This window comes from Theobroma cacao, chromosome 9 (genome assembly GCF_053813885.1).
Source record: "Theobroma cacao isolate CCN51 chromosome 9, ASM5381388v1, whole genome shotgun sequence".
NCBI lineage: Eukaryota > Viridiplantae > Streptophyta > Magnoliopsida > Malvales > Malvaceae > Theobroma > Theobroma cacao.
The window spans coordinates 35,037,003-35,061,315 of NC_142647.1; the positions used below are offsets into that span (position 1 = coordinate 35,037,003).

Genomic DNA, 24,313 nt, shown 5'->3' on the forward strand with positions numbered 1-24,313 from the left:
TTAGAGCTCACTTCACGTCGAACCCCCACGTGAATGTGTAACTCGGCCAACGCCAAGGAACGACTGATTTTAAAAATAAAAATGTGTTTCACGTGTGAATATTTTAACACCCTTGGCGGACTCGGTTAGATGCCTCGGCCAAGGTATCCCCGAGGATTAGTTTTGGCTTGAGCCTTGTTTTAATAAAAGACATAAGCCTTAACAATTGTTTTGGTAAATTACAAATATTTTATGGTTTAAGAAATAAATTGAAAACATTATGAAATGGGTTGAAATTTATTGTTTAAACTTGCCTCCATTTTACTCGCCTTTAGATATTTATGATAATGTTTGTTTACTCATTGGGATTGCAAAATCTCACCCAACTCCTTTCCACCCATTTCAGGTTCAGTATAGACTGTAGATAGCTGATCTCATCGAGGACTAGCATTGGATCTGCATTTTCCAAATCATAGGTTCATAGTCCTCTTTACTTTTGTTTATTCGAGGGCCCTCTTGTTATTGTAAATTAAATTAAATATTTTGGCTTACTGTATTTCAGTATGTATAAATTTATTTAGCTTTTACGCTATAAAAATTATTCACGTATAACTCTATAAATATTGTTTTATAAGAAAATAGAATATTTTCCTTAATATTTCTTTTATTTTTTTATTATATTCAAATAACCGTAATTTCGTTTTAAATGAAGATTTTAGACTTTTAAACTCATTTTGAATATGAATTATGTGTTTTGTACTTGTATATTACGTTTTAGCCAGTTTCAAAATTTTTGAGAAAAAAATGACCAAAATACCCCTATGTGGCGAAAATTTTATTTTGATTGTTTTTGATCTAAAATAGTATATATTCTCTAAAAACTCGATATTTAACAATGATTGCTCACAGGAAAGGAAAGAAACTAATATGTAAGCCTTGTGGGGTTTCGGTTGGCATTCCGGATAATGAGTGTCAATCGGGTCGTCACAGCGATTGTCATGGGCCTGAGGGAGGTTCCGGGTCGTGACAATTCTATTGGTATCAGAGCTTTTGGTTTTAAAGATAAGAGTTTTTGGTTTTAAAATGGTTTTAAAAAAATTACAATATCAGTGTGGCCCCGGATTAAGTTAAGTTAGGTTGAATAGAATGCATGCATTTTCATTTAGAGCCTAAGGTTCCCTAAGCTTGCTCGTTTTCTTTTATAGATTATTATGCCTCCTCGACGCGGACGCCCACCTCTCACTAGATCGGTTGGGAGGGGAAAAGGTCGTTCCCAACGTCGTCAGCTAGATGCAGTAGGGGAAGAATCGGCTGCGTCTACCATTCGGGCAGCACCTACTGTTGAGCAGGCCGATAGTCCCCCACATCCTCCACCTCCTCCGCCACCTACGGGTATTCCCAGCATGCCTACTGAGGCAGCACAGGCATTGGCAGCTTTCTTTACCGCAATGGCTGGTGGAACTCCGACTGGTCAAGTTCCACCTATAGTACCACCAGTTACTCCTTTAGTTCCACCACCGGTACAAGATGTATCCATTTCCAAGAAGCTAAAGGAGGCTAGACAGCTCGGTTGTGTATCTTTCACGGGTGAGTTGGATGCCACTGTGGCAAAGGACTGGATTAATCAGGTTTCAGAGACTCTCTCTGATATGAGATTAGACGACGACATGAAGCTGATGGTGGCTACGAGATTATTAGAGAAGAGGGCTCGTACTTGGTGGAATTCAGTGAAGTCCCGTTCCACTACTCCTCAGACGTGGCCCGATTTTCTCAGGGAATTTGATGGTCAGTATTTCACTTATTTTCATCAAAAAGAAAAGAAGAGAGAATTTTTAAGTTTGAAACAGGGGAATCTAACTGTAGAGGAGTACGAGACTCGTTTTAACGAGTTGATGTTATATGTGCCAGATTTGGTGAAATTTGAGCAGGATCAGGCTAGTTATTTCGAGGAAGGGCTCCGTAATGAGATTAGAGAGTGGATGATAGTGACTGGTAGGGAGCCGCATAAGGAGGTGGTACAGATGGCTTTACGAGCTGAGAAGCTCGCGACTGAGAATACGAGGATTCGAACTGAGTTTGCAAAAAGGAGGATTCCTGGTATGTCTTCTAGTCAGCCAGTAAAAAGAGGCAAGGACTCAGCGATTTCAGGGAGTACTACTTCTGTTTTCGTGACATCTCCTCGACCTCCATTCCCACCATCACAACAGAGACCTTCGAGGTGTAGCAGATCTGCTATGACTGGTTTTGGGAAGAGTTTTGGAGGTTCTGACAGATGCAGAAATTGTGGGAATTATCATAGTGGGCTATGTAGAGAGCGAACAAGATGTTTCCAATGTGGACAGACGGGTCATATTAGGAGTAATTGCCCACGGTTAGGACGAGCCACGGTAGTTGCATCATCTTCACCAGCTCGCACTGATATGCAGATGAGAGATTCTTCTGGGTTACCACTGAGACAGGGAGTAACCATACGGTCCGGTGTGGAGAGTAATACCCTGACACATCCACCTTCGAGACCACAGACTCGTACCTCGACAAGAGTTTTCGCTGTGACGGAAGATGAGTCACAGGTCCGACCTGGAGCAGTGACAGGTACTATGTCTTTATTTGATAAAGATGCTTATGTTTTGATAGATTCTGGCTCAGATAGGTCTTATGTGAGCACCACATTTGCATCAATTGCTGATAGAAACTTGTCACCATTAGAGGAAGAAATTGTAATTCACACCCCTTTAGGAGAAAGCTAGTTAGAAATAGTTGTTATAGAGATTGTGGGGTAAGGGTAGGCGAGGAAGAATTTAGGGGTGACTTAATTCCTCTAGAGATCTTGGATTTTGATCTAATATTAGGTATGGACTGGTTAACTGCACATCGGGCGAACGTGGATTGTTTTCGAAAGGAAGTTGTTCTCCGAAATTCAGAGGGAACAGAGATTGTGTTTGTAGGGAAACGCCGAGTATTACCGTCCTGTGTAATCTCGGCCATCAAAGCTTCGAAATTAGTGCAGAAAGGGTATCCGACTTATTTGGCATACGTAATTGATACTTCAAATGGGGAACCTAAGTTAGAGGATGTCCCGATAGTAAGTGAGTTTCCTGATGTATTTCCTGATGATTTACCGGGACTGCCTCCTGATCGAGAGCTTAAGTTCCCTATTGATTTACTTTCGGGTACCGCACCTATTTCTATCCCTCCATATAGAATGGCTCCGGCAGAGTTGAAGGAGTTGAAAGTACAATTGCAAGAGTTGGTGGACAAGGGTTTTATACGCCCTAGTATATCTCCATGGGGAGCACCGATTTTATTTGTGAAAAAGAAAGACGGTACACTTCGGTTATGTATTGATTATCGACAGCTTAACAGAATGACCATTAAGAACAAGTATCCGTTACCGAGGATTGATGATCTTTTCGATCAATTACAGGGAGCTACAGTGTTTTCCAAGGTTGACCTAAGGTCTGGGTATCATCAGTTAAGGATTAAAGAACAGGATGTACCCAAAACAGCGTTCAGGACTCGATACGGTCATTATGAGTTCTTGGTCATGCCTTTTGGGTTAACTAACGCACCGGCAGCTTTATGGATCTCATGAACAGGGTGTTCCACCCTTACTTGGACAAGTTTGTTATTGTGTTCATTGATGACATACTGATTTACTCGAGAGATAATGATGAGCACGCTGCCCACTTGCGTATAGTATTACAAACTTTGCGGGAAAGACAATTGTATGCAAAGTTTTCGAAGTGTGAGTTTTGGTTACAGGAAGTGGTATTCTTGGGACACGTAGTATCGAGAACTGGAATATATGTTGATCCTAAGAAAGTAGAGGCAATTTTACAATGGGAGCAACCTAAGACAGTGACGGAGATTCGTAGTTTCCTCGGATTAGCTGGTTATTATCGGAGGTTTGTTCAGGGGTTTTCCTTAATAGCAGCTCCTTTGACACGTCTAACTCGTAAGGGAGTTAAGTTTGTGTGGGATGATGTTTGTGAGAATTGATTTCAGGAGCTAAAGAACCGGTTAACCACCGCTCCCGTTTTAACACTTCCTGTTAATGGTAAGGGATTTGTAGTATATAGTGATGCCTCAAAGTTGGGGTTGGGGTGCGTATTGATGCAGGATGAAAAAGTTGTGGCTTATGCTTCTAGACAGCTAAAGAGGCATGAAGCAAATTACCCTACCCATGATTTAGAGTTAGCAGCAGTGGTGTTTGCTTTAAAAATCTGGAGGCATTACTTGTATGGTGAGCATTGTCGGATATTTACGGATCACAAGAGTTTAAAATATTTGCTCACCCAAAAGGAGCTTAATTTGAGGCAAAGGCGATGGTTGGAGTTGATAAAAGATTATGACTTGGTGATAGACTATCATCCGGGAAAGGCGAACGTTGTAGCTGATGCCTTAAGTCGTAAGTCTTCATCGTCTTTAGCAGCACTTCAGAGTTGTTATTTTTCAGCATTAATAGAGATGAAATCTCTTGGGGTCTAGTTGAGAAATGGTGAGGATGGATCCTTATTGGCAAACTTCATTGTGCGACCTTCGTTACTTAATCAGATCAAGGACATTCAGAGGTCTGATGATGAGTTAAGAAAAGATATTCAAAAACTGACCGATGGGGGAGTCAGTGAGTTCAGATTTGGAGAGGATAACGTCTTGATGTTTAAGATCGAGTTTGTGTTCCTGAGGGAAACCAGTTGAGACAAGCGATCATGGAAGAAGCCCATTCATCTGCCTATGCATTACATCCCGGAAGCACCAAGATGTATAGGACTATCAGGGAGAATTATTGGTGGCCGGGTATGAAGCGAGACGTAGCAGAATTCGTAGCAAAGTGTCTCGTATGTCAGCAAGTTAAGGCGGAGCATCAGAGGCCAGCAGGTACACTTCAGTCTTTTCCTGTTCCTGAGTGGAAATGGGAGCATGTAACTATGGATTTTGTTTTGGGATTGCCGCGGACACAGAGGGGAAAGGATGCGATTTGGGTGATCGTAGATCGGTTGACTAAGTCCGCTCACTTTTTAGCTGTCCATAGTACATACTCTATTGAGAAGCTGGCTCAGCTTTATATAGATGAGATTGTGAGGCTACATGGAGTTCCCGTTTCTATAGTGTCAGACCGAGATCCTCGATTCACTTCTCGATTCTGGCTGAAATTTCAAGAAGCTCTCGGAACCAAATTAAAATTTAGCACTGTTTTTCACCCACAAACGGATGGTCAGTTAGAGAGGACTATCTAGACCTTGGAGGATATGTTACGGGCTTGTGTCATTGACTTTATTGGGAGTTGGGACAAACATTTGCCATTGGTGGAGTTCGCGTATAATAACAGTTTTCAGTCTAGTATTGGGATGGCACCATACGAGGCTTTGTATAGAAGGAAGTGCCGAACTCCGCTCTGTTGGGATGAAGTAGGTGAAAGGAAGTTAGTGAGTGTGGAATTGATCGAGCTAACTAATGACAAGATCAAGGTTATACGAGAGAGGCTAAAGGTAGCCCATGATAGGCAGAAGAGCTATGCAGATAAACGAAGAAAAGACTTGGAGTTTGAGATCGATGATAAAGTTTTTCTTAAGGTTTCTCCTTGGAAAGGTAATAATTTGAATACTTTGAAGTATTAAATCTTATTGATTATACTATCATGATAAATTATGGTGTTTTATTGGATAATGAAAGGTGTGATTCGATTTGCGAAGAGGGGAAAGCTCAACCCGAGATATATTGGACCATTCCGTATCATTGAAAGGATTGGACCAGTGGCTTATCGGTTAGAATTACCTCCGGAGTTAGATCAGATCCACAACGTTTTCCATGTCTCCATGCTTAAGAAATATGTACCAGATCCCTCTCACGTCCTCGAAGCACCTCCGATCGAGTTGCATGACGATTTGAAGTTTGAGGTACAACCTGTGAGTATTTTGGATCGAAAGGATCGAGTACTAAGAAACAAGAGTATTTCAATGGTCAAAGTGTTGTGGAAAAGTGCTCGAATGGAGGAAATGACATGGGAAGTAGAGCATCAGATGAGGAACCAATACCCGCATCTATTTGTCGAATCTGGTAAGTAAAATTTTGAGGTCAAAATTTTATTTTAAGGGGGGTAGAATTGTAAAACCCGACCCTATAAATACATGTCATGACATACATGCACTGAGTAGTATGTTATTATGCTAGGAAAAGCACCTAAGAATAGACGAAACTCGGTATTGTACCTAATGGTACACTTGAGTTGATTTAACCTCGAACTAGTTCAAATAGAAATTGTAGGATGAAATTTAATATTTTATAGTCCAGGAATGACTAAAAATGATTGTTCGGAGTTCGAGGGTTCATTTGGGGTAAAATTAGAAATTTTGATATTCAAGGGCAAAATCGTTATTTTACCACCTAAGATAATAATTTGATCATGGAGTGAAATTTTTGACCAAGATTAACTATTTGGAGTATAATTTAATGATAGGAAGTGAAAAAGTTTAATTCTGGTGATTTTTGGAGTGTAGGGGCAAAATCGTAATTTTACCACCCACGGACAAAATTTGAGATTTTGAGAGAATTTAGATCAAATTTGACAAATTGGAGAATGGTATGAGTATAAGGGATGAAAAATATGTCTATGGGCAATTTTTCAGTTTTTTGGGCAAAAATGTAATTTTTCACTTTTACGGGGGCAAAAGTGTAAATTTCAAAAATTACTCCACCGAGACTTTGGATGAGTCTGAGAATTTTATCTAAGCTATGAATATATGAGACAAGTGTATGGTGAAAATTTGGAAACAAATGGATGAAATTTTAAAAATGGGCCAATGGGAAAGTGACATGTGGTAATTTTTAATGAAATAATATTATTTTAATGAAAAGTCAGCCCATTTAAACCCAAATTTTGAGTGCTGGCCGGCCATAAGGAAGAACAAGAGAGGAAATAGAGAGGAAAGGAAGAAAAAAAGAAAAACCAAAGAGAAACAAGAAAATTCAAAGGGAAATTCGCGGTTTTCGACCGTTTACGCGTCTAACGGTAAGATTTTTCGATTTTAGCTTGATTTCTACCTTTCCTATGCCTTTATTTCCATTTAGCATGCTTGAGGAGAGAGATCAAAAAGTGATATCAAGGGCTGGACGAAATTCTAGGGGAGAGAAATTGAAATTTTTAGGTTTTGATTTTTAGTTAAATTGATAGTTTTAGTTAGTTAAATGTGTTTAGAAATTAAATTGGGCAAGAAATCATTAAATTTTCACAATACCCACTCTTGGCTGAATGCTCAATGCTGTACAATGATGATGAATTGATTTTATTCGAAGGGAAATGAAGAGAAAATGATGAAAAACGATTAAACGTGATAGAAAAGCAAAGTAGAAAATTAACCGAGTTAATGTCCCATTTTTGGCCGAATTTTCCAAGGAAGGGAGTGAGCTGATTTTGTTGTTTTTAGAAGGTTATTGGCTGATATTTAATGGTTAGAAATGTTGGAGAGAGAATGGGATGATTTAGAGCTAAAATGGAGCGCGTTAGCAATTTATCGGGCAAAGTGCCAAAAATAGGTTAATACCGCGTTTAAGCCGTTTTAGGCTATTGCATTTCATACCATGCATTAGTATAGGATTTAAGTTAATTATATAGTGATTTAGCATCAATGTGATGAATTGTGTAAATTTTTGTAATGTGTCTAGGAGGAGAGCCTTCCGGAAAAGGCAAAGATGTCGTACCCGACGAGTAATGATCGGGGCGCTTAGAAAGCTTTTAGTTTGTACAAACGGTGAGTAAACTTATTATTATTGTAAATTATCTAGAGTTTATTTTTAAATTCCCTTTATGTATTTTATGAAATGAAAACGGGATTTTTGATGTTTTAGGAATAAATGTGATAAATAAAAATATATTGTATTGATTATGAAATTGAGAAATTGGAGGCTGCAAACTGACTTGAAAAATATATATTTTCCTAGGAATGGCTTATGAGAAATGAGTATATGTGGCTATATTTTGTGAGTGCATTTGGGAAAGTTATGTAAGTTGATTTTACTATGCAGGCTGGATAAATAAATAAAAGCCACGTTATACTGTCGAAATTTTATTAAAATTGGTGGGTTAGTCACTGCAGTGACGGGTTTCCGTGGACTGCCTATTAGAGGGGCACGGTAAACCCAGTTATATACTTACTCCGGTTGTAGAGGCGAGGAGGGTAACTCCCGGGGTAGTATTAAAGCTCACTTCACGTCGAACCCCCACGTGAATGTGTAACTCGGCCAACGCCAAGGAACGGCTGGTTTTAAAAATAAAAATGTGTTTCACGTGTGAATATTTTAACACCCTTGGCGGACTCGGTTAGATGCCTCGACCAAGGTATCCCCGAGGATTAGTTTTGGCTTGAGCCTTGTTTTAATAAAAGACATAAGCCTTAACAATTGTTTTGGTAAATTACAAATATTTTATGGTTTAAGAAATAAATTGAAAACATTATGAAATGGGTTGAAATTTATTGTTTAAACTTACCTCCATTTTACTCGCCTTTAGATATTTATGATAATGTCTGTTTACTCATTGGGATTGCAAAATCTCACCCAACTCCTTTCCACCCATTTCAGGTTCAGTATAGACTGTAGATAGCTGATCTCATCGAGGACTACCATTGGATCTGTATTTTCCAAATCGTAGGTTCACAGTCCTCTTTACTTTTGTTTATTCGGGGGCCCTCTTGTTATTGTAAATTAAATTAAATATTTTGGCTTACTGTATTTCAGTATTTATAAATTTATTTAGCTTTTACGCTATAAAAATTATTCACGTATAACTCTATAAATATTGTTTTATAAGAAAATAGAATATTTTCCTTAATATTTTTTTTATTTTTTTATTATATTCAAATAACCGTAATTTCGTTTTAAATGAAGATTTTAGACTTTTAAACTCATTTTGAATATGAATTATGTGTTTTGTACTTGTATATTACATTTTAGCCAGTTTCGAAATTTTTGAGAAAAAAATGACCAAAATACCCCTGTGTGGCAAAAATTTTATTTTGATTGTTTTTGATCTAAAATAGTATATATTCTCTAAAAACTCGATATTTAACAATGATTGCTCACAGGAAAGGAAAGAAACTAATATGTAAGCCTTGTGGGGTTTCGGTTGGCATTTCGGATAATGAGTGTCAATCGGGACGTCACGGCCATTGTCATGGGCCTGAGGGAGGTTCCGGGTCGTGACATCAAGAAATCTTTAGAATTGTTTGTCAAGTTTCTACATTTGAAAACATTGGGAAAAAGTGGTGGAGGTGGTTGTGAAGGCTTTATTTTTTAGTTTTTTGCACTTAATATTTTGCTAGAATTTTCAACCATAACATCTTTTCATCGTCTTTCTCAACTTCTTTTCCAACATCTTTTTTAGTTTCTTTTTTAACTAGCTTAACCAAAATTTCAAAATTTAAATTTGTACAACTTACCTCTTTTCCACTTCTGAGTGATGCATTCCAATGCTCTTGCCCTTCTTTTCTGGGATTGGGTTCAACATCACTTCGTAAAGTACCTTGAGGTCTATTGTTGGCAACATTGGCTAACTGACCCAATTATGTCTCAAGATTTTGGAGAGATGCTGATTGGCTTTGGATTAATGTAGATTGACTTCAAATGACAACATCATTCTTTGCCATATATTGAATGAATATCTCTTCCATTGTTGGTTTTATCTCAAGCGTAGGAGCTTGAGGATATGGTGGAAATCTTAGAAGAAAATTTGGCTTAAGAGCTAATGAAAATGCCTGGTTGTTGTTCCAAGAAAAATTAGGATGATTTCTTCACCCCAAATTATATGTGTTGGAATAAGGATTATTTTGTGGCTATCTATTTCCATATAAATAGGACAATGGTCACTAAAATGTCCTTCCCACATAAATCACAAGTCAAAAAAAGGCTCTGAACCACATTAGTACTCAAACTATCAGTTTTCTTTGTGAGAGCAACCAATTGTGAAGTAATAGATTAATTGCATCAAGCTCATGGATACCAACAATTTTTCTTGTCCTCAATCTTTTTGATGGCCATTGGTAATTATTTGAAGCCATCTCCTCCAGCAAATTGTAGGCCTCATCAATGGATTTACTCATAAGTGCACCTTCAGCTGTTGCGTCAATTGTGGTTTTAATTCATCTTAGCAAACCATTATAAGAGCCTGAACTTGCAACCATTTAAGTAATCCATGGTGAGGACATCTCCGTAGCAAATCCGTATACCTTGCCCATGTTGGAGTAGGATCTTAGTGGATTGATGTGATTGTGTAAAGCATGGATTTCAAAAAAAAATTTTTATAAAGGAAGGAAGAAATCTAATTACATAAGCAGAAATACACATCATTCTTATTGCAAGTAACATAATCACATCCTAAAAAGATAAGAATCTATTAAGCAAAAATAAGAAATACCTTTTATTTTGAGATTTTTATTTTTGGACATCACCACACCAATGAATGATTTCTTGACCAGACAAGTTTACCACTTATTCTTCAATAATGCTTTCAACTTGAACCATGAGTGGACAAGGTGTGAAATGCTAGACTACAAAATGGCAATTGATTTTGTCTCTTTTTTCTTCCTAAAAATTAATGGTTATTTTCTTTCATAAAATTCAGCCAAGAATGGGAGAAAGGAAGAAAGATACAGAAAAGTTTGGAGGAGGAGAAGAGAAGTGATGGCTGAAACTTTTTCAAGAAAAAGTACGTTTGTTTCTTTTCTTCCAATCTCTTCTCTTTTTATTAAAACTCTTGACTCAAAGGTTTAATCAAACTTAAACACCTTTGAATTGATCTTGACTATCCATTTAGAGTTATGGAAGTATCAAACATGCTCCATAATTATCAAAATTAAAATTAAAAGATAAATAATTTAATTCTTTAATTATCATTTAGAGTTCTTGATAAAATAAAACTCCTTATTGAATAATAACTCTTATTTTATTATTATCCATCTTTATTTAAAAACAATTAATAATAAATAAAAGAGTGATAGTTAAACATGGAGTCTCTTTTTATGAACATGGATGTCTAGATTCATTTTGCAAGATCCTCCTAGCATTATCTTAATTTAAGACAACTCTTGTCTTTAATTAAGACAAAAATATTTTATCTTGTCTAAATTGAGACAAATATGCTTTCTTATCTAGATTAAGAAAAAAAATATATTTGTAAGAAATTTAACCGTCAAAACTAAACAAGAAAGTATAAAGATAACAAGAAAAAAAAAAGAACTCTAATATTTATCATGCTTCATATCCACAATCTTCCTGGCTTTCCTTACTTTCTTGTTAACTTTGATCCTTTTTTTTTTAGAAAAACCTAGCTTAATTCATGGTTTTACATGCTTCTCAAAGAGGAGTTAAATAGGGCTTAAGTCCAACGCTAAATAGAAGTCAAATATCTCATATTCTTTGTTCTTCATTGTGCACCGTGGCCTTCCTTGCTTGGGCACTGAGGCGTCATGCAATTTTAATTTTTTGAAGGTTTTCATTTGAGTGCCACAGCATTGGGTGCTTGGTGGCCATAGCGTTGAGTCTCAAATATGCCTTGAGGCATCCTTCCCAATCGAGGAGCCATAGCACTGGTCCCATGATCATTGCGGCACTCAAACCTTTATATTGCTTAATCAAACTCTACTACATTGCTTTAACTTTAACATGATTTTTGACCACCTTTCAAGCTGAAGTTGGCAAAATGATAAACATAAAATTGGTAGCTATGCCTTTTAGCTTTCGAATGGTTCAAGAATCACATTAATTGGACTTCTGTGGTGAATGAAATGTTTGAAATTTCGCAACATGTGTAGTTAAAGTCTGCACTGAAAATGCATCTCTTTCACTAAATAAGACTTCTTTTCAAATCACACCTACAAAAACATGAAACTTAACTTAAATAATAACTAAACTTAAAACAAAACATCATAAAATAACTTAACACAATGGAATACAATATAATTAAATAAAATAAAATCAATGGCTAGAAACTCATAGTATTTAAATTAAATCTTAACAACTTAAACAAATTATATTGGAAATTAATACCAAATAACTCTATCAAATATAGTTATTACTTAATCTCTTGGAAACCAAGTTGCCAATAAATGGAGAAATGCATCAAATTTATACTTGCACCGAAATTACATAAGGCTTTGGCAAAACATAATGTATCGATAATGGATGGAATGGTAAAACTGCCTGAATCTTTAAGCTTAGGTGGAAGCTTATTCTGAATTATGGCATTGCACTCCATAGTAAGTGTAGTAGTCTTAAATTCACCCAATGTCTTTTTGGTCAAAAGTTTTTTCAAGAACATCACATAGTTTGGCATATTTTCCAAAGCTTTAGCAAAAGGAATATTAATATGAAGTTTTTTATATATCTCAAGAAATCTCTAAAATTGCTTGTCGAGCTTTTGCTTCTGAAAACGGTGAGGGAAAGGTGGTGGTGGTTGTGATGAATTTAACTGAGGTTTCTCTCCTTCAGTTTGATCATCAGAATTTTCAAACACAATTTTTTTTTCAACGTTGCCACTTTCAACCTCTTTTTCAGCAAGCTTAATTGGATCATCAGATTGCAAACTACTATCTTTTACCTCTTTACCACCCTTAAGTGTAATTGCCTAAAAATGCTCCTTACCTTATCTTCTAGGATTGGGTTCAATGTCACTAGGTAAAGTACCCTAAGGTCTACTATTAATGACATTAGCTAACTGACTCATTTGTGTCTCAAGATTTTTGAGTGATGTTGTTTAACTCTATATGATAGCATCATTCTTGGCCATGTACTACATGAACATCTCTTCCATTGTTGGCTTTTTCTCAAGCATAGGAGCTTTAGCTTGTAGTGGAAAACTAGGAAGAAAAATTAGCTTTGTTGCTAATAAGGACCCTTGGTTGTTACTCCATAAGAAATTATGATGATTCCTCCAACTAGGATTGTAGTTGTTTGAATATAGATTATTCTAATATTTATCAAAACTTCCAACAAATTGTATAGCTTTAGTACTAATTCGACATTGATCACTGGAATGCCTATCTCCGTATAACTCACATGTTGCAAAAGGAATTTGAATAGCATGAACACCCAATGTATCAATTTTCTTAGTGGGAGCAGCCATTTGTGCAATCAAGGCAGTAATGGCATCAAGCTTATGAATTCAAGTAACTTTTCTTGGACCTAATCTTTCGGATGACTATTGGTAATTGTTGGAAGCCATCTCTTCTAACAAGTCATAAGCCTCATTAATAGATTTACCCATTAGTGCCTCTTAGCTACAACATCAACAATGGTTCTAATTGGTCCTAGCAAACCATTATAGAAAGTCTATACTTGCAGCCAGTTAGGTAGCCCATGGTGAGGACATCTTCTAAGTAAATCTTTATACCTCTCCCATGCCTCAAATAGTGATTCCAAATCAAATTGCATAAAAGAGGTGATATCATTCCTCATTTGCTGTCTTAGTTGGTGGAAAAAACTTAGCCAATAATTTATGAGCCAAATAATCCCAAGTACTAATGGAACCAGCCAGAAGTGAATTCAACCAACTCCTTGCCATGTCTCTCAATGAAAACGGGAAAAACCTCAATCTACCATTAGAAACGCTATTAGTCTTGAACGTATCATAAATCTCCAAGAAATTCACAATATGTGCATTATAATCATCATTTGGCAATCCCTCAAATTGAACTAAAGTCTAAATCATCTAAATGATTGCTGGTCTAATCTCAAAATTATTAGCCTAGATGGTAGGTCTGCGAATGTAAAATGAAAGCCTTGTACAAGAGGAACTACATATTCCCTCAAGGACTTATTCTTTTCTTGTTGATCAAACTTTGTATCATGGTGAGTTGAAGCCTTTTGATTTTCCTTTTGAAGTCTTCGAAAAGTCTTTTCGATTTCTAGATTCAAAGGAACAATTTCTAAATTTTTGACTCTTTGCCTACAATGAAGAAAAGTACTTGAAGACAAAAAAAGAAAGGTTTTATTAAGACTAAGATTACTTGGTATTAATATTAATAAAAAAAGTTTTAGCAAACAACTCCCTAGTAGTAGCATCAAACACTTTTTGTCGGATTTACCATGCAAGTGTATGTATAATAAGAAGTATAGTACAATTCCCACAGAGAATTGCACTAAAATCTTTTGCTAAGCACTAAAATTAATCTTATCCAAAAAACTAATTTTTAAAGCTACTGAAAATTAAATAAACTAAAACTAAGGACAAGAGTGGCAATTGAAATAAAATTAATCAATCAAATAGAACCTAGAATTACAATATCCTTTCAACACTTCATCTGAATCTCTTCTGTTCTCCTTTTATTTACTAGATAGGTGAGTTGTTAACCTAAAAATTCTAATGTATTTATAAGTCTTTGTCGAGTTTCGTACAAAAATATCTCTCTTAACCAATTCTCTATATGTTTATGCAAATTGCAATTAAGAAAAACTCATTAAGGTTTGATTCTATAATTAGCGACATATGACATGCAAATGTATGTCTACTTCACGTGCGAATCAAATCAATCATCTCATGCAATTGATATTGAACATATGCTATTTCATCCAAGGCTTACACTAAACTCCCTTTCTTAGTTCCACTTATGTTACCTTATCAGTCTTATTGGTGATCAGGCAATCAAACGCATTAAGCATAGGATTGAAATAAGCAACTTTAACACTATCAATCATAAACAAAAGAGCGTATTAAAAATTCAAACTACATGTTGGGTTCAATTGCAATTCTAGATAAGAAAATTAGTTCCTCATAACTATTAAAAACATCATCCAAAATAGTTTAACTATCAACATAAAACAAAGAAAGTATACAAAGAACTAAAGAAGAAAAAAATACTCAAAATCATCAACTCTTTGATCTTCAATCTTCAAGAGTTTTTTATTGCTTGATGGCTCTTTTTCTTTAGAGAAAACCTAGCTTAATTGTTCTTCTCAAGTGCTCTAAAAGTGTCTTTAAATACGGCTAAGAATTTTATATGAAACAAAAATATGAAAATTACAAAACCTAGGGTATCGAGTTGCTGCTGTGATACCTCTCCCTTAATGCCACGACAGTGAGCTCTCTACTTTGGCCTATGGTTTCCTCTTCTTAATGGTGCCCCATTGATCCATGGTTGTTGTCACATCCCATTTCTTGGAAGGATTGTGACCAATGCAAGGACCCAAACTAGCATAAACCGTTAGGCCCAAGCAAGTCTTTTCTCATAACATCATCAAACATTCATCATCACATGCGGAAGCATCATATCACATCCAATGACATACATAATCGTAATACATACATTCTTTAAACTTATTACACAATAAAAGAACTTCTCAACTTAATTATGTAAGCTCAACTTAATACATCTATATGTGTATTAACAAGTGCTACTGTCATAGTGCACGATAATATAAACATTAACATCATCAGCACCCTTGGGTGTCCATATAGGCTCTCGAGCCATCATCATGATCTCATACATAAAATTATTCACATAAGATTCCTAAACATTGGCGATATCAACATAACCATATTCATAGTCTGTAAACATAACATAAAGTAAAGATCGACTCGTCAGCGGAATGTGACTAACTTTCAAGCATCAAATGGCTGTTAGACACCTACCAAGGAATGAAAATCGAACACTGGCTGTTATCAGCTACTATCACTAATTTGCAACAAAATAAATGGGAAAAATAACGTGTGAGTCACAAAGACTCTGTGAGTGGATACGAGAAGGGGACGAGCTAGGGGATAAGAGTATTTCATAACCATGCATTTATATCTCATGCCGTTCCTAACTTCTGAATCATCAAATTCATTATACATAACATTTAACCTCATTTAAATACCTTTTGTTTGAAAACAAAATTATATAAACCTTTAGAAATCTTTTACCTTTAAAAATCCTCATCAAATTCACTCAAACATCCTTTTCTGTACCATATCTATTAGCACATTATTGAATGTATTGATACTTACAAGCATTTATCGATACATTGGTAAAATGTATCAATACATTTCACACAGAAAGCCTCTTATGGCAATCTGTTTAGAATGTATCGATACGTGCTCCATATGTATCGATACTTTGGACACAGAGACCAAGTTTCTAAACAATTTCAGCATTTTGCCATACCTTAAGTCCTTTTACATCTTGGAAACTATCTTTAGGGATCAATTATTCTTACTAAGCACACTTTCATGCCATCATAAGGTATAAACCATAAACATTACTCAAATGAACTCAACATACATCATGCCATAAACATAGCAACCATGATCGTTTCATTAACATTAAAAGTCATACATTGTGATGGTTTGACCCCCATCAACCTTGGGTTAGCCATGTGCAGCCCCATTACACCTTGGGTTGGTAATGTATAATTCCATTGCACCTTGAACTACCAACATATAACCCCATTGCACCTTGGGCTGGCAATGTACAGCCCCATTGCACCTTGGACATTTTATGATGCATCATAGGAGTGAAGTCTTCACTTGCGCCTCGTGAGAGTGGAATCAATCACACTCTTTGAGTTTCTCATACTCATAGCATATGGTATGTGGAATGTCCTTCACATACACGCTTACTCATCTCATAAGGTATATGAAATTTAGATCATATACATAATGTCATGGCAATTATGCTAACTCAATCATCTCAAGTAGTATACGAAATATACAACATATACCTATTCTCATAGCATTAATTATGCATACTTAATCATCTTAAGTGGTATATGGAATTTACATTATATACTCCATCTTATAGTATACATCATGCATACTTGATCATCTCATATGGTATATGGAACTCACATCATATACATATCTTAGGGCATTCATCATATCAACATGCATATTATAACATCTATAAATAAACATACAATATCTCGTACCTACACTAGTCCTAATACTGGAATAATTGAGTGGACTTCAAACATAAAGTGCTTGTCCCCCTTTGTTGAAAACTAATACATAGTAGAGTATTTACATATATAGTAGATTCGTAAACATTTTAGAAAATCCATTGAGTAAATCACATCACAATCATTATCAATTTATTTTCTTAGAAAATCATTTTTCCTTTTAGAATCTCAAATCCTTTGATAACCAATTTTGGAGATAAAATTTCAATATGCATAAATAATCTTTTTCATCGATGTCATGCTAGCTTTACCTATCAAAATAGTTGAAAATGGTGTATCCACTCACCTAATTGGAGAGTAGATTCCTAGCTCCAACAACAACTCCCTTTTAGCGTTATCCATGGAGTTTTCAAGTGTTCCTATCATACAACAATCATCACAATCATTTCCTAGAATAAGATTTTCGTAATAATCATTCTATGTACTTTCGAAAGTACTCAACTTTGGCTGAACTAATTTTCTTGCTAAAACCCATGCTTAGAAACCCATAAATATTCCATCCTTACCTTACGTAAGCTTAGATGCTTAAGCAAATCATACAACTTTTAAACTTAAATCACCAGCAGAAACTTTGGGCAATAACACAACTATTTAGGTTATGAAAATCCAAAGCTAAAAAGATTTAAAAGCTAAAAATGTCATATTTTTCCAAAAAAACCCAAATATAAGCCTTAGAATCATAAAAATGAAATTTTGGATTAAATATGTGTTGAAAAAGCTTAAAAATAGGTGTTTTACCTTGCAAATGCAACTAAGGGTTGCTAACCCTCGAAAAATGTGATATATTTATAAGCTAGGGGGTGAAAAAACATTTTTACCTTTTTTTATTTTTCTGAAATGGACGAAATGTATCGATACATTGGCCCATGTATCTATACATTTGGTTTTGGGGAAAATGTATTGATTCATTATGAACATGTATCGATACATGTTCATCAAAAACCCTTTCTGGACTAAATGTATTGATCCATCATGACTGCCTATAAAACCTGCCCAGCTTATTTACATTAACTACCATTTAAGTAAATGTCCTCTTTGCTTTTTTACTTTCCATTCACTTAAGATATTTAAGGTAAATTGGCAAACAACCCCCCTTTTGGATTCAATAAGAATATCAAAAAGATCAAAATTCAAAAGAATCAAAATCTAAATTTTACTTTCAAGAACAAAATCGAAAAAGTTTGACCGAAATTAAATTTACGGTTCCCATTTACCCTAGCAAACATGCTCAAAAAATTAAAAAAAAATAATTTTTGATCATCTAAAAGCCAAAGGAATCATTATCGCCATTTTTTTATTTCCAAAAGATGGTTTTACAAAAATCACATATTTTGACCCTTTCCAAACTTGGAAAAGTTTTTTGCTTCAAAAGTGACAGACAACAAAAAGTATCAATAATTCTTTTGGAAGGTTCAATCTAAGTTTGATATTCAAAACATGTAATCTATATGCTCACCTAAGGATTTCCTAACTTATCATCTTACTCAAGGTGAGATTTCACAACTGCGGCACCTAACATTTTGTATTGCCTTCCTGGTTCTGCTACATTACTTTGACTTGTGACGTGATTTTCTACTTTTTTCAAGTTGAATTGGGCAATGTCACAAACATAAAAGTTGTAGCCCTTAACTTTCCAATGGCTTAAGAATCACGTCAATTAGACTTTGATAATGAGAGTTATGCTCACAATACTAGAACATATACAGAAGAAGCATGGACCTTTTATGCACTTTTCTTCATCAATTAAAGCCTTTCCAAGTGCACACATACCAGAATAACAAACTAACTTAAATAACAACTAAAGTTAAAACAAATTGTCATAAAATAACTTGAATTAAATCGACCCAACATGATTTACTAAAATAAGATAAATAACTAAAAATAACTAATTTTTTAAACTAAATCTCTAGAACTTAGCCCATTTAATGCTTAAAATATGACAAAATAACTCTATAACGTAGAGTTATCACTGCGGATCCTATGTCACATCTGACTCTAAGAAAGATGAGGGTTTCACCTTAAGAAAGCCATTAAGCAATACCTTTCCTTGTATTTGTACCAACTTAGTCTATTAATGGTCCTTTTGCTCCTGAAAGTTAGATAAGGCATTCATGGCCTGATAGCTTTTGATCTACCTCTGCTTAGCATCCATCCTATTAGCCATCATCTCAATGGCTCATTGACCCCTTTCAATCTTCCAACCATCATCTCTATGGCACTATCATTTACTTTGTTAATAGTATAAGCTTAAAGCAATATATACCAAGAGGGGGTAAATTGGTAGTTAAGAAAATTTTTTTTAAAACAAATGAAAAAAATCAAATCTTTTGGCAATTAAAAATTCTTTTTGTGTCAAAACAAAATAAAGAGTTTTCTAAAAAAAATGCAAGCAATAAATTACAATGCAAAAAATTAAAATCAAGACACAAAGATTTTATAATGATTCGGTGTTTTCTAGTGCCTACATCCACTCCCTTTAAAACAAAGGAATTTCAAATTCACTCAAAGAAATGTGCCTTTTACGAGATCAAGCATTAAACCATCACAATGCTTTTTCACGGGAGCAAGCAGAACCCTCAACAATGCTTTATCATGAAAGTAAGCAGCACCCTTAACAACGTTTTCATGAGAGCAATGGAACCCTTACAATGCTTTTTCATGAGAGCAAACGGAACCCTTCAACAATGGTTTTTAACCGGTTCAACCACAAACCCACCAATAGCTTTTCAAGGTTAAGCTAGAACCTTTACAAGATGAGTACAAAATATAGCAAGAATGTCTCTACAAAGGTTGGGTGCTAAAGGTTTAAGCTTTATGTACAAAGAGAAAAAGTAATTTCAAGAATTTCAACTCAAGGATTTTCAAGTAAGTGAATAAGCTTCTATGGCTTTTTGTATTCTTATTAGAACACTAAGATGAAGGCAATAGAGAAAAGATAGGCTTGAGTGTCTCTCTAAGGTTTTTAGATATAGTGCCAATCTTTTCTTACTTCAGAATTATTCAAAGGTTGCATTTTATAATCACAAGGGTGTTTGGAGCTATTAAACACAAGTTTGAACTAAATCTGGCCATTGTTGAAGCTTGAGGGTTGACTACAATGCTCTTAGGGTTGACTATGCTCTTCAAAAATCACAAATTAGGGCTTTTATACTTAACCCTTAAGGTTTGATACTCGATCTTCTTTTAAAAGCTTGTGATTTTGAAGTTTGCTCAAGTGTAGTCAACTATGATGCCTTCAGGGTCGACTATGGCTCATTAAATCTTCAAATTTCCTAAGTGTTTTGCCTCAAGGTCGACTGCATCCTTCTTAAGGTTAACTATGGCTTGCCAAAAGTTGAATTATTCTTTGCAATCTGCCTCAAGGTTGACTATACCCCTTATAGGGTTGACTATGTTTTCTTTGTTTCACAATTTTTCATTCGTTCTTCAATCATTATGCCATTGGATCGACTTGAGCTTCTCTAGGTTTGACTTTTGCCTTGTGTCTTCAAGATTCCTTGACCTTTTGGCGCCTTTCTTCTGTTATTTCTTCCTTGCCTCTTTCCTGTAATCAAATATTAATTCAAGGCATGTTTGCTCTATATTTACTTAGTTGAAAATTCATTATTTGAAAGCTTTTGTGATGTTTTCTAATCATGCATGGCTTTTTAAACCAATGTGTGACCTTAGGGGATGAAAAACATGATTAAGAAAATTTCAAATGCTTGACATTAAAACCAAGATATTATATAATTTTTGTCAAATCAAAACATAATATAACTCAAGTCTTACAATCTTCCTTTTTTAGATATGACAAAACCATGAGCATATTGCATTTGAAATTTCTTGAAAGTTCCCCTTAACTAAATTAGTCTTTAAGCCCTTATTTTGAAAACATTTAAGTTTAAGTGAGAAAGGTATAAGAAATGAATAAGAGCTTTAAAAATTCTCCCCCTCAACTTATGCATGAAGTTCAAAATGTTTTAAAAATTTTCAACTTTATAAAGAGTATAAGAGTGAGTACAAGAGCATTTCAATGTGCTCATAAACCTTCTCTCCCTTTTTGTTGTATAAAAAAGGAAAAAAAGTGTGAGCTTTAAGCACGTAAACTCAAGAAACAATGGTTAGTGAAAATCATCAACTATAGATAAGCATTAAGGCTAATTAGAATATCTAACCACCAATCTAGAGTAATGAGATATATTTCCATGCAAGATATTCAATTTAGAAATCAAGAAATATATCCATTTATCATAGTTATAAAGTAATAGATCAAGATATATTTCTAACCCATACATATTCAAGGAAAGCATAAGGAAATATATTTCCATTAAACATATTTAATCAAGGCATAGCGAAATATACGTGTGAGACCTCAACCTCTATAGGCTTGTAAGTAAGTATAGATGTAATAATATGAGCTAAGGGTAGTTTCGTCATTTTGTCTAATAAGCTTCCATAAGAAAGTTTTATGATATTTTAAGTCTTAAATAGGCATAAGACAGTATAAATGATGTGTGATGATGAAAACACGAAGAAACTAGAAGTTTCAACAATTTTCATAACAGGGGCAAAATGGTCATTTTTCACCTCAGGTTAAAATTTTAAGTTTTTATGAACCCGAGCATGTTTAGACCATTATGGATATTGTCCCAGTGTTAAAAGAGCAAAAAGATTGCATAAAAGATTGGAGGAGAGTAAGTTAATTAGTGGAGGGGCATTTTCGTAATTTTAAAGGAAGGGATAAGATTGCCTATAAATACCTTGAATTTCTAGCAGCTTCTTGAATTTTCTAGCAGCTGGTCTTCTTCTTCCCTTCTCCTCTCTCACGTTTCTTCAAACTCCATGGAAGCTTGATTTTCAAACTTCCACAAGTTTCTCTCTCTAGCTCCAATTATCATGCTTTTGGTGCACCCTTCCATAAACCCTTGTGCTATTTCATCTTCTCACTTCAAAAACCTTGAAATATCTTGTTTTCATACTTTCTCTCACTAGTTGGGCATTCTAGAGAGAGAAAAAAAGAATCACTCCTTTAATTTGGAAGCTATTGGAAGAGAATCCAACTACAAAGGAACCCTAGGGTGAGTGATGCACCAAGTTTGATTTTTAGCTACAGAAAATGGCTAGTAATTGTGATTTATGAGCTGTTTTGTTGTTTAGTATGTTCATTACTTTTTAGTGATTAAGATAGTGAACATAGATAGCCATTTAAAGAGGCAATTGAAAACTAGCTAAGAGATAGCTTTTAGAGTTCATAGTGTGTAAATTAATCTATTGTTTATGTTAATGTGATCCTAGGTTTTTAAGGAAGCACCATCATTCCAATTGGATCATTAGGGCAACTAAAGGTTCTACAATCAGTTGGTGAGTGGACTACCTTCAAAACTGATTTTGGGAATATGATGGATTTGACAAAGTGTTTGAATGATTTTATACAATTTTTCATGAAAATGAATGCCTTGGGAACAAGCTTTTGAGAAAAGATTTATGTTATGAAATGTGATTATTATGGATTTCTATGTGGCTGCATTATGTTGATATACATATATTCTTGAGTATAATATTGTGTAATTATATTGACTAGGCTATGTGTGAATAGGGAGTGCGCATAAGCCGAGGATGACCTGGTTATGTGCGAGTAGAGACTGCGCATAACCTGGTGATGACCCAACCATGTGCGAGTAGGGAGTGCGCATGAGCTGGTGATGATGATGATGGGATGGTGTGATGATGACGATGGGTATATATATATATGTAAATATGTGTGTTATAGGAAATTGATGGATAATGGGTTATGGTTGTAATGCATGTGAAACTTGACATGTTAAACCTTGAGAAATTGTTATGTGTTTTCATGTTGGTTTAGACCTTTTGGTAGGGTGGTTTTTCCTTTGGGAGAAAGGTAAATTTTACATTGATGCCCTGTATTTTGCTGCATCGAGAAACTCTCGAATTTGGAGGGGTACACTGGTCGAAAACTCACTGCAGCGAGGATGCATTTTCGCTGAAGCGAAAATGACACCGAAGCTTTTCGCTGTAGCTAGAAACTTTCTGTTTTCTGGGTTGCAATTTTGCTGCAGTGAGATTCAATATCCTTGCAACGAGAAACATTCTGTTTTTGGGTAAAAATTTCGCTGAATCTCGCTGCAGCGAAAAACTTTCTGTTTTGGTCTCTTATCTTGTCCAATTGCTGCCCTATCTTTCACTTCTTTGCTACCATATGGGAGCATGGACTTCCAACATTAAGGATTAAAAGAGTTAAGTTTAAAATGAGGAGGTTTAGTCAGAAACCCTCAATCAGTTGAGGAACCCTCGTTCGGTTAATAACTAAATCCCAACGTCGCTGCAACGAAAATTCATTTTAGCTGCAGCGAGAATGCCTTTCCGCTGCAGCAAAGATTCGTTGTCGTATTTGACTTGCTTGTGCAATATTGAAGCTTTCATTCTTCGAATGGTTCGCTATGTATGGGTTAAAAATTTTCAAATGATTAATCATTTAAGGGCTTGATGAAGGGCTTTTAATAAGAATAGAAACAAATTGCATTGTTTTGAAAAAAAAATGCATCATGATTTCATTAAAGATTCCTTATGGTATTCTTGTTCCCTTCCTTGTTCACTCACTGGGTTTATACTCACCATTTTTAAATTCATATTTTCATATCACAAGGTAGCCGGTAACTAGGACGAGGTGTCCTTGTAGACCTGTGTCCATCTTTTGGTAGGTGTCTCGGCATTCAGTAGTTGTACATTCATCCGAGTCCCTCCGCTGGAAGTTGAGTGTTATTTTGTTTTGTGTAGACAAACTTAACGTAAATTATTAGAATACATGTTGTAGACATTGTATGTAAATTTTTAAGGAGTAATGCTAGTACGAGTTGGCAATGTATATCACTATTTTGATTCAAAAGTATGAAATATGACTTAGCAACATTTGATGGAATGATGAGTAGGATAAATCGATAGGCTTGCTTGGGCTTAATAGACTATGTTTATTGGGCCCTTGCACCGATCATGGCCCAAAAATTTGGGTTGTGACAATATGTATCCATTTAGCATAGTCAAGGAGCAACAACATATATATTTTCAATCATGGATGTTATAAATATATATAAAGGGAAAATATTAGTACTATAATCCTTTCATGAGTACACACATATAATATGCTAAATGATATCCATGAGTGTGTACAAGTCATCCTAGCTAGTGTCTTCTTATGAGACCTCGACCTCTATAGCCTCATAACTAGATGTAGAAATGATAACCCGAGCTAGGGATAATTTTGTCATTTCTTTAGTGAGCTCCTAGAAGTATGCTTTCAAACATTTTTAAGGCCTAAGTAAGCCTAAGGCATAAATGAATGATGAAAATAAGGATTAAATGACGAAGAAAATAAAAATAATGATGATTTCCAAAATAAAGGCAAAATGGT

At 35.2% G+C, this 24,313-nt stretch overlaps 1 non-coding gene across 1 annotated transcript; it reads left to right on the forward strand.

The window, feature by feature from the left end:
- The first annotated feature begins 13,321 nt into the window (after window positions 1–13,321).
- LOC148760891 (small nucleolar RNA R71) lies at window positions 13,322–13,427 on the forward strand. Its single transcript, XR_016028675.1, has one exon. It is a non-coding gene; the product is annotated as a small nucleolar RNA R71 (small nucleolar RNA).
- Window positions 13,428–24,313: the final 10,886 nt, after the last annotated feature.